The sequence below is a fragment of the Pseudophryne corroboree genome, chromosome 1, assembly GCF_028390025.1.
Source record: "Pseudophryne corroboree isolate aPseCor3 chromosome 1, aPseCor3.hap2, whole genome shotgun sequence".
In the NCBI taxonomy this organism is placed as follows: domain Eukaryota; kingdom Metazoa; phylum Chordata; class Amphibia; order Anura; family Myobatrachidae; genus Pseudophryne; species Pseudophryne corroboree.
The window spans coordinates 916338298-916354629 of NC_086444.1; positions in this window are offsets into that span (position 1 = coordinate 916338298).

Below are 16332 nucleotides of genomic sequence, written 5' to 3' on the forward strand. Positions count from 1 at the left end.
TGCGATCAACTCAGAATTACCCCCATAATTAATTACAAAAAAACTGGCAAAAAAAGAGCAGCTTCTGATAGGTGAGTTCAATGTGACTTATTTAAAAAATTATAAAAATCACAGAAAAAGCCCATTAAACACATACATGCAATTAACTTTATAGGGTAAAGATAACAGGGCAGAACTACCCCCTGTGGTATTGTGAGTTAAATGAGGATAAAAGGAGACTTGCGTTCCTCAGAATGTGTATATACTTTCTGTAGCATCAAGAAGAATTGAACTGCTGTACCATCTGCATGCTGTATCCCCTTGAAAGAGGGAAGAGTCTTTTTTAAGACTATTTGAGCAATAAACATATTGCCTTGAAGGTGACTGCCTTCATCTTGCGAACAGCAGAAATGCAACACACACAGCCCTGTTCTGGGCTAAGACCAGCATCTCCGAGCTCTGCCCTCTTCCTCTGACCTGGTCCAGGTCAGTGACCAGTGGGGGTCAACTGATGCCAGACAGGAGGTGTGGCAGCAGGGTATTCACAACAGTAAGAGGTTTTAGGTGCCAGTGGTAGGAGCCTGAGCATAAACGTGATTCCAGGTGCTGATAGTAGAAACCTGGTAGTGGCAGCAAAATACCAGCCCACTGTGCAATGGGTGGAGTCAGTATCAGGGGGTTACTGATGGTAAGAGGGAATCCCCTGTAGGCCAGGACCCATGAGACCCAAAACAAATCTGTGATCGCTTGGCACAGGCAGCGTGGTGCATCTGGTCACATAACCCCGAAACAGTATAACCACATTTAAGTTAAAAAATAATGTACCCCCTAAATAGTGTTCCCACATTTAAGTTAAAAAAAAACATTACCCAAAATGTAACCCCAATTTACACAAATAATTTAACATACTTAATAAAGACATTTTTTTAACAGTATACTCAACACAAAAAAATAAACAAAACATACAGAAATATAATGGCAAAAACAATAATAATTGTGCCTTTACCTGCTCCTTTAGGTACACCTCACCAAGTGCGCACACTGCACATAGGGGGAGTGACCGGTGACATGGTTTGGGGGGATGTCACCAGGGAGCTGATAATGTCGATATTATCTTAAAACATAAAGCTATACCTTTAAACACACTTTTACCATGGAGCCGCTGTGGCCGCTAAACTTAATACGCACTCTACGTACCTTTTACGCTATTTGCGTAATGAGTCCCATACCATGTACGGACTCTGCGTACAAATGCCGCGCTGGGGGTACAAAGTACACGCAGCGCATACACACTCAATTAATACACTTTTAAACCTTATACTGTTTAGGCAATGTAATACACTTTAGACCCTAGCAGGGAAAAGAGGACACAACACCGATTTGTAGTTAATCACTGGGTTCCGACACCACAGAGTAATATTTCTGAAAGGGGGTTAACAATACAAATTATGCACTACAATACAACAGAGTAAATGGCTACAGTCAATGTACATACGTGAGAATATTCGCATGCGCTTCCCAGTCCGGTCCTCCGCTATCAGGTAGATAACGGTGAGAGTCTTGTGTGTCCGGCCAGGCAGCAACAGGCTTTTTATACAATACTTCCAAAAGCAATACAATGGATACTGTAATCCCTTTGTCCATTGAACACAGGGATGCATCTTTACAGTACAGGAGAGGTCATAGGTTGATTTGAAAAGGTGGGCGATGGCTTTCTCAACTGTTCTTGTGGGTGGTCTCCTCTGGATTCCCGCCGCATACATAATATACAGTAAATACAGTTTATATCTATATTCTGCTTCTGCACATAACTATCCGCAGGAACATGCGATCTTCCTCAAACCAACACCGGAATGTTACCCTTAAAATACCCTATAGCTGGATACCAGACACCACCTTATAACCTTAGTCTGTCCCCTCCTATCATGCAAAGGTGAATCCCTTTGTTCTGGAATCATTTAAACTGTTGATACTTGCTGATGTGGTGCAGGGGGACTATGTGTACAATGTGCATTATTTGGATTAAATATGTAATGTTTTGATAGCCCTCCATGCGTTCACAAACTCCGCTGTAAATACCCATACCACGCGCAGGACCGCGGGAGCGACCATACGCAAATTGCGGATATGTGCACGCACGGCGGAACAAGTGCACGCGCAGTGGGCATGTGTGTGTATTTTATACGTGCTGTGTGTTCTGTAATATTTTTCGACTTTGACAGTCCACCCTTTGGCAGTCAACAATAACTGCCACTATCTAATCACTAAACAGAAAAATATCAATACAATATCTACAGACGATTGGATGGTAGGAGGAGAGTTGTAGGCGGGAAATGTATGACCTAGTGGGATAGTAAAAAGCATGTATGTATGAATCCATGTCTGAGGGGCATGTATCATCGTGCCGTATATGTTCTAGATAAGCTTCGAGGTATTGCGAAGTATACATTAAATCCTTCTTATCCCGTATTAAGGGTCTGTAAGTGGGCCAACAAACACTACCGAGCTCTTTTCGGCTTCTTGTTCCAACAAATGGGGTGCACATTTAGTTGATGACACATGGAGGGGGGACATATGTGAGTGCTAGTATATGTGGATATCACCTGTCGACTATGTGTGTCATTAACTGAAGGTTGTAGAGATGAAGATAAGACACATATCTAAAATACATTCACATAACATTTTCATAATCATTCTTGGGTAGGGTCGATGTCTTTTCCGGATCGGTGTATCTGGGCAGAGGGCGAGACAAAGGAAAAACGGGTGAAAGAAACAGGCCATGGAATTCATTTGCAATCCTTATCATAACACTGTCTCTATGGATGGGTCGTAAATGAAATCTGCTGCTGTAACAATGCCCCCGCTCCTTAAACTCATCAATTTTGTGCCATGCTTGCGCCGCGTTAGAATTCGAACACACCTAAATATCAAGCCAATAATTATGACGACTCCCAGGATACAAAGGAGAAACTTTCCTACACTCATAATAACATTTCGAGCCCACTCTCTTAATCCTGAGAACCAATTTCGTGGGTTCAACCATGAGACCCAGCCGGTCAGCTCATTACCCACAGTGGTCAGGGTAAGGTTGTGTCTCCTCCGGAACTCCCACTTCAACTGCAATATATCATCCATCTTTTGATCGATAATCTCTGTGGGGTCGTCAGTGCTGTTTGTAATATACGTGCAGCACTTCACACCATATTGAGTTGCCATGGTGACACAGTACCCACCCGTCACGGCTGTGATATAATTGAGGACCATCCTGTGCTGGATCAGTTCTGTCTTGTAAGCTTGTAACCCCCTACCTGTATACCTGAAGGTGTCGTCATACATCTCAGTGATATTATCTATCAAGTTCGCTAGCGCATGGATATACCTATAATTTATAATTCCTCTGGCAGTACGGGTGATGTCTAATGCGAGAAGGAATTGAATCCCGGTTGATTTGTGGATCAAATCAGAGGCTACATGCTCTGTCCTCTCTATGAGGTGTCTCTTGACGATGTGCTCATAGTGAGTATGAGTATAAGGAGCCTGAGCACTGCGGTGAACATCTTTCATCTTATCATGGGTTATGGTTATGACCTCTGGCAACACTCTTCCGACATAACACAATCCCTCTGAGTTCGGGGCAAGCCACTTATACGCCTTCCTCCCACATATGAAATAGGCATCATCGGGGAGAACATATGGGACAGAATATGACATTACCATATTACAAACTTTCCAAGTGAAAAACCCAATCCCTAGTTCTCCCATCTGCTCAGTACAAGTATCAGGCTGGATGATATGAGCACAGTACCCTGGTGATACTTCTCCAACCCACGTGGTCTTGCTTCCTCGAGTATACCTATACCGAAAATACCTTCCACTGTTGGCTATTTGGCGTACAAGTTCAGAGTCTATGGGTATCCTATCAGCTCTGTGTGAAAAGGCCATGGTCTGGTTATTCCATGTCACCTCCCAATTTCCTGGTTTTCGGTAATTGGAAATATTGAAACATAATAAGGATCTATCTACATGATACTGGTGGAGCTTCAAACTAGGGGGCCTAGAAATATTGAATTTCTTGTCCACCAGTCTCCCACCCCGTAATTCGAGTACCTCATCTATTGCTAAAGGGTACGGTACTAATCCTGACTTGCTCTGACCTTGAGGTACTTGTGAGCACACCCAGCATTATGTCTGGTTTAAGACCTTACCCACTAGTGAGTGGTAATCACTCAATGGATGACGGTCCATGTTGATATTAAGGCTGGACTGACATCTCTGGATGCACCCATCCTCGACTATGTTCTCACAATTCCTACAAATGCAATTTTCCTCAGCCAATAACCCTTCACAGTGACTCCGAGCTCCCTGACTATCAGATCGCTTTCTGATACTCGCCTTTGCTCGAGTGATGTGTTGCTCTTGAGATTCTACAAATCCATCGTCGCCATCAGAACCCATTCCAGATCCTTTCTCGACCTCTCAGGAACCCTCACCGAAACAGACTGTTCTGGTCAACAACAGGATTAACAGGAAAACCCGGAACGCAGTCGCTTGGGGTAAGTCCATCTTGTTAAGGGTAGAGAAAGGAAACAAGAAGGGGGAGAAAGGGAAGGAGAGAAGGAGGGTAGTGGGAGATGGAGAAAAAAAGAAAAAAGAAAAACTGGTGCGACAACCGCCTCTGGTCTTGTTGTTCTCCGCGCTCAGGTGCCGTCTCAACAGTACTGCCTCTCAACCTTCCCAGAACAGACACTCCAGTGATACGATGTTCTCTACACTCTGCTCTTTGTCACGGGTTCTCTCTGGGTCAGCGTCCTTCTTACAGTGGGACGAGTGGACCCAAGTCTCTTTTTCGGCAACCTTTAATGCTTTCGTGCTGGTTAGTAAGACTTGGTACGGTCCTTCCCACCTGTCAATGAGGCAACCTGAGCGTAGAAAATTTCGAATCATTACATAATCCCCAGGTTCAATGTCATGACAATTACTGTTCGGTAGGTCAGGAATCACCAGCTTTAGATTTCTATTTTGATTCCTCAGCTGCTGGCTCATCTTAACCAAATATTTTACCGTCACTTCGTTATTGCATTTCAAATCCTCCTGGGGGTCTATCATTACATGGGGTTGTCGGCCAAAAAGAATCTCAAAGGGTGATAGGTTAAGGGAGGACCTGGGAGTGGTTCTAATGCTGTACAATACTAGTGGCAAAGCTTCTGGCCACAACAATCCAGTTCAGCCATCACTTTGCTCAGCTTGTTCTTAGTAGTGCTGTTTACTCTCTCCACCTTCGCACTTGCCTGTGGTCGGTACGGAGTATGCAGCTTGCTATTAATTCCCATCAGTTTGCACATAACCTGAAAGACTTCACCTGTAAAATGGGTACCCCTATCGCTTTCAATTATTCTAGGGATACCATATCTGCACAATTTTCTTTGCAGTGAACGTAGCAGTATTTGTGGCAGCAGGGAACGCTTCTACCCAATTGGAAAACACATCAATACAGACTAACACATATTTTAAATTCCTACAGGGTGGTAACTGTATGAAATCAATTTGTATTACCTGAAAAGGGCCGTCTGTCGGAGGGATATGGGATGGTTCTGTTGGTATTGACTTTCCAATATTCTTCCTCAAGCAAGTAAGACATGTCATTGCTCTCTTACCCGCATGAGAAGAGAATCCTGGCGCACACCAGTAGGCTCTCACCAGCTTACACATACCCTCTTTACCCAGATGAGTCAGACCGTGTGCCGCCTCAGCTAAGCTTGGAAGATATGCTCTGGGGGCCACTGGCTTACCCTGTCCACCTGTCCAGAGTCCTGAGGACTCCTGGCCATACCCCTTTGACCTCCAGACCGCCTTTTCCTGTGGAGAACACACATTTTGCATTTCAATAAATTTTTGTGTGTTGATTGTGTTGAATGTCATCAGTGATGTGATATCTGTTTGTATGGGGGTGCTGGCTGCTGATTTAGCAGCTTCGTCTGCCCGGCTGTTACCAAGTGAGATTGGATCTTGGTTGTAAGTGTGTGCTTTGCACTTGATAACAGCCACTCTGTCTGGTTCTTGTATCGCTGTTAGAAGCCTTTTTATGTGGGATGCATGCGCTACAGGTGTGCCAGCTGCCGTCATGAAATTTCTGAGGCGCCATAGGGCCCCGAAATCATGCACTACTCCAAAGGCATACCTAGAATCTGTGTATATATTGGCTGACTTACCCTTGGCCAATTCACACGCTCTGGTTAGGGCGACCAGCTCAGCAACTTGTGCTGAGTGCAGTGGGCCCAGCTTCTATGATACCTCTGTCATCTCCGACTGCGTATGCAGTACACAGGTCTCCCGAGTCCGTCTGTCTGTGGCAACTACCGTCAGTGTAAAAAGTAAAATCTACACCTTCCAGTGGGTTGTCACTAATGTCAGGTCTTGCAGTGAAAGTCTGGTTCAGGTATTCCATACAATCATGCGTGTCAGTGTCTGCACTAAATCCTCCTTCACCATCATTCTCATCCTCCACCCTTTGTGCCTGTCCAGGCATACTTGGCAGATAAGTTGCAGGATTTAGTGCGCTGCATCTCTTTATGGTGATGTTTACAGGGGCCATTAGTGCTAATTTCCACTTTGTAAACCGTGCTGATGAGACATGTCTGGTTTGGGCGGAGTTCAGTAAGGCTGACACTGCATGAGGTGTATGGATTGTCAGGTTGTGTCCAAACACTACGTCTTCGCTTTTACTTACTAGCAAAGCTATCGCTGCAACACTTCGCAAGCATGTGGGGAGAGACCGCGCTACGGTGTCCAACTGTGCACTGTAGTAAGCTACCGGCCTGCTGGCATAACCATGTCTCTGGGTTAGGACACCTGCCGCACACCCAGCACTTTCCGTACCGTACAATTCAAAGGGTTTCCCATAATCTGGCATGCCTAATGCAGGTGCTTGTGATAGGCACTGTTTGAGTCTCTCAAATGCCAGTTCGGACTCATCTGTGTGCGAGATCCGATCTGGTTTGTTCGAAGAGACCATCTCTTGCAAAGGTAAAGCCAGTATGGAGAACCCTGGGATCCAGTTTCGGCAGTACCCACACATTCCAAGAAAAGTGCGGATCTGTTGCTGGGTTTGTGGCAGAGTCATGTCGCGAATCGCCTGTATTCTATCAGCGGTGAGGTGTCTAAGTCCTTGCGTCAAGCAATGTCCCAAATATTTTACCCTGGTCTGGCACAACTGCAACTTATCCTTTGAAACCTTGTGTCCCGTATTAGAAAGGTGAAACAGAAGCTGTTTCATGTCTTTCAAGGATGATTCGAGTGAATCAGAACACAGCAGTAAGTCATCTACATACTGTATTAATACTGATCCGCTCTCAGGTTGAAAGGATTGTAAACAATCATGCAAAGCCTGGGAGAAAATACTTGGGCTGTCAATGAAACCTTGGGGTAGGCGAGTCCAGGTGTACTGTACTCCCCTGTATGTGAATGCAAACAGGTATTGGCTGTCAGGGTGCAGAGGGACCGAAAAGAAGGCAGAACAGAGGTCAATGACAGTGAAAAATTTTGCAGTAGGGGGAATTTGCATGAGGATGACAACTGGATTTGGCACTACAGGGAATTGGCTCTCAACTATCTTGTTTATCCCCCTTAGATCCTGCACTAGCCTGTAACCCCTCCCCCCACTATTTTTCACAGGGAAGATGGGACTATTGGCAGTGCTGGACGTCCTGACTAGGATGCCCTGTTGTAGCAAGTGCTCTATAACTCGGTACACTCCTAATTCCACCTCTGGCTTCAGAGGATACTGAGGGATTTTTGGAGCTATCCTACCATCTTTTATTTGCACTACTACGGGAGCTACATTCGCCATCAATCCAGTGTCTTGTCCATCTTTGGTCCAGAGGGATCCCGGTATTCGTGAGATCATTTCATCTACCTTTGATGGACACCTGTCTATAACAGCAGAGTGTGACATTAGCCTTTGTGGGGTGTCTAACATATCCTGCACTTCCTGAACGTGATTCTCGGGTATATCCAAGAAGACACCCTCAGGAGTACAATATATGACACACCTCATTTTACACAATAAATCTCTCCAAAGTAGATTAGTCGGAGCTGATGCAGCTAGCAAAAAGGAATGCTTGGTCTGCAAAGGCCCTATCGTAATCTCCGCAGGTCTACTCAAAGGGTAGTGTTACACTACTCCTGTTACTCCCATTGCCGAAATTGTTTTACCGGTGGTTTTCATACCTTCCGTCGAATTTAACACTGACCTGGCCGCCCCTGTATCTACAAGAAAGGGTAATGATCTACCAGCTACATCAACTGTGACCTCAGGTTCACTACCAAGGCTAGCAATCAACTTCACTGGCCCAAGACTACAGGTGTGGCCCAACCCCTATTGTATATTGTGACCCTCCCGCAGTGCACTGGCAGCTACAATATGTGAGGGGGGTAACTGAGAATCTTCGGAGGTCTGCCAGTCCCTCCTAGGTGGGTACCTCCTTGTTTCCCCTGCATGTGGCTCATAACTTTTCCTATGCGATCCCTGATCCCAATTATGTGTATTATAGTGTGGTTCATATCCTGGTCTAGGGGGTCGGTATACCTTATGTGTGTTTTTATACCTACAATTCCGTGCAAAATGTCCTTCCTTCTGACAGTTATAGCATACTACTACACGTGACTTACCATCAGGGGTCTGGGATTTTGTCTGATGCGGTTTTGTTGTAAGAGCATTTATACTTACTGTCATCAGCTTGTCCCCCTGAGACTCCCTGTGCTTAATGATGTTCCGGTCATGCTCGATAGCGGACTCTCTTAATGCAGCCACCGAGATACCTCTCCAGTTAGGAAGAGTGGTTTGTACCCTTGTTCTTAATGTCTCTTTTAACCCGTCCATTAATACTGACACAGCTACCTCCCTGTGATGTACATTGTCCTTAATGTCCTCGATCCCAGTGTATCTAGCCATTTCCTGCAGTGCTCGATGGAAATATTCAGATGCCATTTCACCTTCTTTTTGTCTTATGGAAAAGATTTTATTCCATTTGACAACAGTAGGAAATATACTCCTAATTGCAGATTGATTTGTCGTACATTCTCCTGAGTGTACTCATCAGTGAAAGGTACTTCTGCGTCTAATTTACAATCAGTGATGAATTTTGCGGGGTCAATATTGGAAGGTTAACATACTCGTAGCACTGTTCGCCAATCTTTGTTTGTGGGTTCGGTGGCGTTACCTAACTCTTTAATGAACCTCTGGCATGCAACTAGATCCTTTCTGGGATCGGGAAATTCTGACATAATTGCCCTCAATTCTGTCCGGGACCAGAGACAATGCATAGCAATGTTCCTGATGGGAGTGACTCCCTGAGCGTCAGTCCTCCCATTGGGGACTGCGATCACCCTGACAGGATTTAATTCAATTACGTCATTCTGAGTTGACTCCACAATCTGAGGTGCTATTGTTTCTGCATAATGTATGGTACCGTACTTACCTGTGGACACGACCTCACTTATCCCTCCGCTAGGGGGCCTTACTACTGCTCTTGTTGGTTGGGCCGTGCCCACCTGAGTATTCTGTATGGTGGCTGCTAGAGAGAGTGCCGATATCGTGCTGGGCTCATCTTCTTGCTCACAGTCCTGAGGAAAGTTTAAAATGGGATACAACTTGCAAGGGTTAGCGTTAGTACATTTATCAACTATACTCTTATCGGATACCAATATGCCATTGTCTGTAGCCACTTTCTCCCCTACAATATACGGTGGTGGTGGTGCGGTTGCCATCATTTTCCTGCTAGGTTTGGAACCTGCTGCGTGAGCTAATTCTCTTTGCATATCGCCCTCTTGCTGCCATAAGTTTAAACAATCTGTGTGTCTGACCCTTTGTTTTTGGAATTTTATCAGACATATCCTAATCCTTAAATTCTGCAATAACTCTGGTTTAAAACTGCCTACCTTAGGGAATGGGTCCCTATCTCCCGCAGTTATACGTTCCCATTCATTGCACAAAACTTCTGTGTGTGGTCCATACTTCTCAAACATTATGAACCTCGCTGACCCCCTGGGCCGCGGTATGTCAACCTGAACCCTGGTTGAACGTCCCTTACTTGAGCAACTGGCCCCCATATTTTGCAGGTATTGCCCTTTCGGCTAATCCCACAAAAAAACAAAATACTCAATATAAGGCAACGATGAAAGTTCTCCGAGCGCTCTTCACCTGCTCACCGCCCATGTTGGCCAGTACTACCATACACTGTCGATAGCGAAGGCAATGTACCCAACTTAGGGCCCTATGTAACCTCTATTTACTGGAAGTTTCTGGGAATAACTTACCCTTTCCAGTAAATATAAGCTGTTGGAGATTTCCTGAGAGAGACCAGCGAAAACTCCCTAAACCTTTATTATACACAAATCACGCTTGCATATGCTATATACAGCGCTAATGATACCGCGATTTTATGCAAAGCTCGTAAAAAGTGTATCACGTTGCGCTAAATATTGCACCCACGAACGCGCGGTCCAATCGCACAGCATATAGGTACTTGTTACTTATCCGCCGTACGACCACTGGAATCGATTTTCAGGCTGCGAAACCTCAGCCAGAGCGTATAAAAAAAAACTAAATGGGTAAACCTTCGCTAACCCCCTGGGCCGCGGTACTCTAACACAATTGGCTAACTTGCTCCTTTGTACTTAAATCTATATTAACGTGAGTCAGCTGCCTCACGCTACCAAGTGTCCACTCACTTGATGTACCACTCGACGGGATCCCGAATTCTCTGGGTCCACTACGTTCTCTGTTGCGTTTGCTCACTCACGTTCGCTCATTCAAATACACTTTGGTTTTTCTGTACAGAAAATTATCTTTCATTCAGATAAACAGCTTTACTACCAGAGGCAATACAGTAAAAAAGGTTTTATTTAAACTAAATCTTGGAAACCGAGCAATTTGTGCTAATGTAGCGTGGCTACTGTCCCGCCCCTAAACTAAACGATGCTATTGTGTAATTTGTACTTAGCGGTCGCACCCTTACGCACGTTGCGTAAACACACGACCGTGTGTATGTCTTTACGTTGCGTACGCAGTCCCGTCCTTTGTCCGAGACACGTGTACAAAAACCTGTACGTCCGCAATAGTACAAATCCCACACTTCTATAAATGTAAGCGATATTACCTATAATCGCTCACTTAACACAACACAGTTTCTTTCTGTATAAACCTTTTTAACTAGGCCAGACTGTATTTGTGTTTTACGTTTACTTCCTTAATATTTATTCTATGTTTTAACTAAATAGCAACAAATTCTCCGCACAGGTCTAAATGAATCTAGTAATCAGTACTTATGGCAACAATGTGAGCAGGTATACAGAGTACAGGTGTACGCTTGTGTTGTGTGCGCATTTGGCACCAAACAGAAATTCACAGACTTTTTAAATAGCTTTGCGTATTTACTCTACGGGTCCCACCAGCATCCCTACAAACCATGCAGAGCAGACGCCATCTAATCAGCAATAAAATAGGGTTTCCAGTGTATCCTGCGGCCAGAAAAAGGTTTACGTAGGATACCTGTCCGCCCTTTGCTGATAAAGCCTGCTTTAACCTGCTAGGCTGCGGGTATGTGGGAAAAACCGGACGATGCCCCCAATTGATAATGTCGATATTATCTTAAAACATAAAGCTATACCTTTAAACACACTTTTACCATGGAGCCGCTGCGGCCGCTAAACTTAATACGCACTCTACAGATGTAGCCACCTTTATCTTGACTGATTCTCCGCCAAGATGGACGTTTAGTCACGCTAAGGCGATAGCTGAGTTTAATCACAGGCAGGCGCGTTGAGGCGATTCTAGATACTCAGCATGCATTACACATCTCCACCACTGGGTGGCTAATGCTCCACTAATCCAGTACTTTTGATCATACAGTATAGTGGCGGATTGATCTACAGCTCTGGCAATTGGTCCGTGACGACTGTAATGTTAATACTGTAGACGTAACGGGAGGCGGTGGAAAAAGATGGTGACCTACACTGTGCTTTTAAAATACATGTACAGTACATGAGCGTCTGAGTTCCCTAAGGCATAATGGGAATGGTGGGCTAGCGGGAGGCGGTGGAAAATACCGTGCTTTACAAATGCGACGTCTGAGTCCCCTAAGGCATAAATTAACACCAATGGGGAGGGGGCCGGGCGTTGTTTGCTGTACTTTTACACGTGAAATTGGGAATTTCTCATGAGGCGTTGTGGGCTAGCGATGAAGGCTCCCACCTCCCACGCTGGGGGTGCAGGGTTCGAGACCTGATGTGCTTTTTTTTTTTTTATTGTAATAATATACTGTATTATTTTATTTTCATTGTAAGACAGTCAATGGAAAGGTGCACATAAGTTACATATAAATCAGAGTACATCTGCAGGAGCGATTCTTTACGCTAAATGCAACTACACAGCGGCAATGAGTAGAAATGAGTGTATTCTGATGCAACGAATTGAGCAAAACAGTACAGTAGATCTTCGGCGTTTGTGTATTGCACAGGACCTGAATTCCCTCCCTGTCTACTGCATGATCTGTGCAAGCTCCCAGGGGAGAAGGGCGATGGGGGTAGGGGGAGACGATGGAAAATACCGTGCCTTTGAAATGCAATTATATGAGCGTCCGAGTCCCCTACGGCATAAACCAACACCAATGGGAAGGAAGTGCCAACCTTTTTTTTTAATGTGTTCCCGTGACATTCACTTTAATATTTTTTTTTCTCTCTAATACATCCAATGGAAGGATGCACACAAGTTTCACATAAATCAGAGTAGATCTGCAGGAGCGATTCTTTACGCTAAATGCATCTACACAGCGGTAATGAGTAGAAATTAGTGTATTCTGAGTGAGCAAAACAGTACTGTAGATCTTCGGCGTTTGTGTATTGCACAGGACCTGAATTCCCTGCCTGTCCACTGCATGATCTGTGCAGGCTCCCAGGGGGGAAAGGCGATGGGCTAGCAGGAGGCGGTGGAAAATACCGTGCTTTACAAATGCGAGCGTCTGAGTCCCCTAAGGCATAAACCAACACCAATGGGAAGGAAGTGCCAACCTTTTTTTTTTAATGTGTTCCCGTGAACAAGCACAAACAGCTAATTAGTACCCTAATAGAACATACTGTACAGAGATACTAAGTACGGTGATTTGGCATCCGGTAAAACAGCTGTTCATGCTAATTAGTACACTAGTAGAACATACTGTACAGAGATACTAAGGATGGTGATTTGGCATCTAGGGACTTTCAGAGGAGCTTTTATCTCTCTCCATTATACATAGAAAGATTAAACTTGCAACTGTACATTACAAGCTGTTCGTGCTAATTAATACACTAGTAGAACATACTGTACAGAGATACTTGTTATGATTCCCGTACTCCAGACCAGAGGAGATCTTTATGGCAGAGGTCTGAGTACTGGAAGGATATGCTGGTACGGGAGCAGGAAAGCCTAGTAACCCCTGGCGCCCTAACTCCGTTGTCTCGCCCGTGTTATCAGAAATCCCCTGCGAGACTATGGTTGCTTGAGCCCATGGCAGCCGCGTTCGAAGGGCGGATTATGTCTGCCCAACCCCGATGCCCCCTCAGGTCTTAATGGGAGACAAAGGGAAATCCGAGACAGGGTGATAACAAGGGGCCCTCTGACTAAGCAACCAGGCCAGGGGTTACAAGCTATCTAACTTAAACCAAAAGTATGTGCGGACAAACCGCCAGGGAAAAGGACAACCAAAGATCCACTGATCCGTTACTCCTATCCAGCACCGCTGGATACCAGAGTGGATTTGTGGGAGCGGAATCCTCCGCAAAAGCTCCAGAACACAATAAACTAAATAATAAATAGTAAGCGGTCAAGCCGCAACACACGGCTACGCCGCGACTCACGAACACCACAGGATGTTAAAGGTGCTCGGTCGGACTCCAGGAATAGATGACAAATTCCGAGTACTGGATCACTGAGGACAGGAACAACCGGGTTGAGCAGGACTGGAAACTCTCTGTAACTGACACAGCAAACAGGAAGCTATCACCGGCGTCTGTGAGAAGTCCTGAGAGTGCTTAAATTTGGGAGCCCTCCAATCATGATCCAGACAGGGTAATCACATAATGATGCCGTGCAGCTGCATGCTGCACGGCCAGAATACACAAGCACTGATTAATTAAGACCCAGCAACGGGGAACACGGTCTGACCGTGGCGTCCCCGTTGCTAGGATCTGAGCGGCTCCGTGCGCCCGGCGTCTAGCGTTGCTACGGAGCCGGCGGCTGTCTGCCTGCGGCGTCCCTAGTTGCTAGGCGCCGGGCCGCACTGACGGGCGGACCCTCGGCGCCTAACAGTACCCCCCCCTTGAGGAGGGGTCAAGGAACCCCTAAGGCCAGGTTTCTGAGGAAATTCTCGAAAAAATGCCCTTTTGAGCCTCGGGGCATGGAGATCCTCATCCAGGACCCAAGACCTTTCTTCTGGACCATAACCTCTCCAATGTACCAAAAAATAAAGCCGACCCCGGGACAACTTGGAATCGAGAACCTTCTCCACTAAGAACTCCTGCTGACCCTGTACATCTATTGGTGATTTCCCCTGAGAGATCTTGCGAGGAAATCTACTGGATGAAACATATGGTTTTAACAAGGAGCAATGGAAGGTATTTCCGATCCGTAAAGTTTTTGGTAAACGTAACCGGAAAGCCACTGGATTGACTTTTTTGATAATATGAAATGGTCCAATAAATTTAGGACCCAATCTGGCTGAGGTTTGTCGAAGTTTAATGTTGCGAGTCGACAACCATACCCTATCTCCAACTTTAAAAGTGCACGGCCGCCGGAGCCTGTCAGAAAATTTTTTCTCCCGAAATGCCGCTTTTCTGAGAGCCAGGTGCACTTTTCTCCAAATGAGTTTGAGATGAGAGGTCAAGGTCAGTGAGGAGACAGAAGAATGTTGAAAAAAGGAATTAGCTCTGGGGTGAAAACCAAAAACTGTAAAAAATGGAGATACATTGGTGGAGGAATGACAGGCATTGTTGTAAGCAAACTCTGCAAACGGAAGAAACTCAGACCAGTCATTTTGGAGTTTGGCCGAGTACAAACGCAAATATTGTTTTAATGATTGATTAACTCGCTCAGTCTGCCCGTTGGATTGGGGATGGTAGCCAGACGTTAAAGATAATTTCATCTTTAATGAGGCACAAAAAGACTTCCAAAATTGTGCAATGAATTGTGGACCCCGATCAGAAACAATATCAGTGGGTAACCCATGGAGTCTGAAAACATGGCGGAGGAACAAGACTGCCAATCCCTGGGCAGATGGCAATCGGGGAAGAGCAATGAAATGGGCCATTTTGCTAAAACGGTCCACTACCACCCATATGACTCGGCATCCGGCTGACAGAGGGAGGTCCACCACAAAATCCATGGAAATATGAGACCATGGCCTAAGAGGAACATTCAAGGGCATAAGTTGACCGATAGGCAAGGAACGGGGAACCTTATGCTGTGCACAGACCTGACAAGAAAAAACAAACTCCTTAATGTCTTTGGAAAGACCAGGCCACCATACCGAGCGGGAAACTAATTCAAAAGTTTTAGCGATCCCCGGATGCCCGGCAACCTTGCTATCATGAAACTCCGTCAAAACCGTTGCTCTCAAAAACTCGGGGACAAAAAGACGACCAGCAGGAGTATTTCCAGGAGCTTGATGTTGAAGCTGCTTTAACTGGGTAAATAAATCTTGTGTGAGACCTGCCCGAATGACTGAAGACGGAAGTATGGGAGTAACAGGACTGTTGTCTTGAACTGGAAGAAAACTGCGTGACAGGGCATCTGCCTTGGTATTCTTGGAACCTGGCCTGAAGGTGATAATGAACTTGAAACGAGTAAAAAATAAAGCCCAACGAGCTTGCCGGGCATTCAGCCGTTTAGCTGATTCAATGTATTGAAGATTTTTGTGATCAGTCAAAACTGAAATGGTATGAGTGGCTCCTTCAAGCCAATGCCTCCACTCCTCAAAAGCCCATTTAATAGCCAGTAATTCCCGGTTACCAACATCGTAGTTGGATTCAGCAGATGAGAATTTCCTGGACATGAAGGCACAAGGATGTAATTCCAGGGAATCCGGATCCTTCTGAGATAGGATAGCCCCTACTCCAACCTCCGAGGCATCAACCTCAACAATGAAAGGCAATTCTGGGTTGGGATGTCTGAGGACCGGGGCTGAGACAAAGGCTTGTTTCAAGGCCTGAAAAGATAACTCCGCTTCACGTGACCAGTTGGTAGGATCTGCTCCCTTTTTAGTCAGTGCCACAATGGGAGCAACTAGGTCAGAGAAAGAGTGAATAAATCTTCTATAGTAATTC